At 48.3% G+C, this 2,873-nt stretch overlaps 1 pseudogene; it reads right to left on the bottom strand.

Annotated features, from left to right (window-relative positions):
• Nucleotides 1-358: 358 nt before the first annotated feature.
• On the bottom strand, nucleotides 359-1,486 carry LOC140845637 (leucine-rich repeat-containing G-protein coupled receptor 6 pseudogene; annotated as a pseudogene).
• Nucleotides 1,487-2,873: the final 1,387 nt, after the last annotated feature.

Genomic DNA, 2,873 nt, shown 5'->3' with positions numbered 1-2,873 from the left:
TCAGTATTCTTTCATTCTTAGAGATCCTTTTTTATCTCTGTGCCTCAGCTTCTTTGTATTCCTCTTCTCTAGTGTCTACTGAATTTTTTTTTTATGGCAAGAAGAGGGACATCTTTATTTTGGTTAAAAAAGGTACAGGAAAGCAGCCAAGCCACCCCCACCGTGGGCTGAGCAGATTTCCGAGGCTCACCCGGTTTCCTTTAGTTCCTCAGAAGATTCTGGGGCTGTCAGAGCCAAGTCAGTTCCCTCAGTGCCTGCAGCAAAGTGTACAAGCCTCCTCCTTGCATGCTACCTACTCCGGGTGGTGGGGATGAAGGGGGCCATGGGAACAGTGTCAAACCAGTTGTACTTAGAACAGTCACCAAACTTGTTCAGCAGCGTCACCAAACAGCAACACCCCAGATGGCTCCTGAAGAAACCTGCTCAGCTTGACTAGGACCAGAGCCACCGTAAGGTCATCCCGGAAGTGGGGGTTGAAGAGCAGGTAGAGCAGATGGTTGAGACAGGCAGGCAGGGGCAGTACTATGAGCAGAACAGACTTGACAGCCTCAGGGATGACGGGAAAGAGGCCCAGCATGGAGGAGAAGTTGAGGAAGGCCACGGGACAGTAGAGGAGCCCCTCGGCAAAGATGAGCCAGGCCACATGCCTCACCATGGCACAGTCCCACACAGCCTCAAAGTCGCCCCTCAGCAGGTCACAGTAGAGTTTGATGTAGGCACCAGCCACTACCAGGAAGCAGAGGGAGTTCATCATCACCAGGGCCACTGCAAAGCCCAGGGCTGCTGGCCGGCCCTCGGTGAGGCATAGGGTAGGCAGAGCAGGGAGGCCCTGTATTCTCCCACTGAGGTGGGGGACAGGGCCGCTGCCAGCCCTGCCAGCGTCAGGCAGCCCAGGGCCCCTGCTTGAAGCCTGCCCAGGGAGGGGTCCTTCTGTAGGCCTGGACGCAGGTGATGGAGATGCTGCACTGCACTGCAGTCAGGGTGAGCAGCAGGACGGAGGCCTCGGACCCCAGGATGCCCAGGAAGCCCATGGCCTGGCAGCCCAGCCCCACCTCCCAGCGGGCTCCGTACTCCACAAACTTTATTGGCCTTAGGTCAAGGTGTCCACCGAGGCTAGGAGGCCACAGGAAATGCCAGTCAAGGTGCTGGTCCCTGGAATTGCACCCACCACGAATTTGACGGGGGCCAGGGGGCCAGGCCCACCGGCAAACACACTCAGCAGCACCAGCCCGTTACAGAGCACAGAGAGCAGCATGATGGCCCACACAGCCAGGCGGATGCCCCAGCTCTCAAAGAGGTGCTCACAGGGCTTGAAGGAGCCTGGAGTAGGGCTATCCTGGACACTAGGCTTTGGCTTTGCATCCTCCGTCTCTAGCTGGAGCTCGTCCAGTTCCAGGTCATCTGAGAGGGGGGACAGGAAAGTAGCTTGGGGCCCTGGTCTTGGTGGTGAAAGAAGAGGTTTAGTTCTTTTGCCTAAAATTATCATGTTAGTGAGTGGTTGAGCTAGGATTTGTATACAATTGTTTCTGAGCTGGTGAGCCATCTACACTCATTATCCTGCTGTGTCCCCCACCATGTCACATGAAAAACAACACTGTTCTAGTCTTTTTCAATAAGGAAACTTTGGGAGTATCTCTTCCATAGCAAGCCTCTGGTGAGAAGAATGCTCTGGGTGGGGTGGGTGAAGCCCAGCACTGGCTGACTGCACACTCAGACTGTTAATATGAGAAACTGATAGACACAAAGGCTGTGATCATCTAATTCTAGGCTTTTGGTTGAGAACCCCATTAATAATTCTACAGAGTGCCTACAGTGGACAGCATGGGTTCCCCCTTCTACATAGATCAAACCTTGTAACTCCAACATGGACATTATAACTATACCATTGCAGGCATCCTGTGAGTGAAGCTGATCAGGCCAAATGCATAATTTCTAACACTGTCAATGAATAGTGTAGGTGAATAAAGGAAAAGTTACATGCACAATCAACATTCTGTCACACGTACCCAATTGTTTTTGAATTTACAGCTCTATGGGAATCACTGACTTGGAATAAGGACTGTGGGAAGTCAGCATGCTCTAAGGTCACCCACATCCTCTTAGCTTGTGCCTTTTTCTGCCCATGTGAGTCAAAGTTAAACTCTTAATTAATATCTCGGTCCTACTGAGGTGGAAGTAAGTCTATTTGTTTAGATTATTAGCAGTGAGGACTAAAGCATCGGAAAATTAAATGTTGGAACTAAATAAGAATATCAGTACCTATGTTTGAAAGTTGATAACATTAAGCCTGTCAGAAAAATAAATTTACCGTGAAGGGCTACACATTATTTGCCATACGATCCTAAATTCCTTTGAATCAGGATGAACACCATTAAGAAGTGTCATTATTTGCACATTCAAATCTTTGATGCCACACTGATCTGTTTAATCAAAACTTCATCACAGTTTGTCTGAGCATGCTGCCTGCCTTTGAAGGGCCAGCTGCAAACCTGAACCCATCTAACAGCACGTGGCTTTAAAAGACAATGCACTGTTTTGCTCCCTGTATAATGAGCTTAAAATTACTTTGTACTTTTGAAAAAAAAAACCCTTAATTTAAAATATCTTTGCTTTCAGGGCTCTATTTCAAATCTACACAAGTCTGCTGAACAGGGAGCTCTGTGTCCTCCTGTTTGTTCATTTCTCTAGAAACCTGTTCAAAAGTATGACTTTTCTTGGTACATATATGTAGCAATCTTGAGACCTGAAATTCTTATTTTTTATATCATGTTCACCAGAGTGGCAATAGGGTGGCCTAAGTAAGATTCTTGATAAGCAAAGACAGGTCATCAATAGTAACAAACCTTGATTAGTTATTCTGAGGGCTCACAACA

This window comes from Manis javanica, chromosome 2, assembly GCF_040802235.1.
Source record: "Manis javanica isolate MJ-LG chromosome 2, MJ_LKY, whole genome shotgun sequence".
NCBI lineage: Eukaryota > Metazoa > Chordata > Mammalia > Pholidota > Manidae > Manis > Manis javanica.
This window is presented reverse-complemented; position numbering and strand designations above follow the sequence as displayed.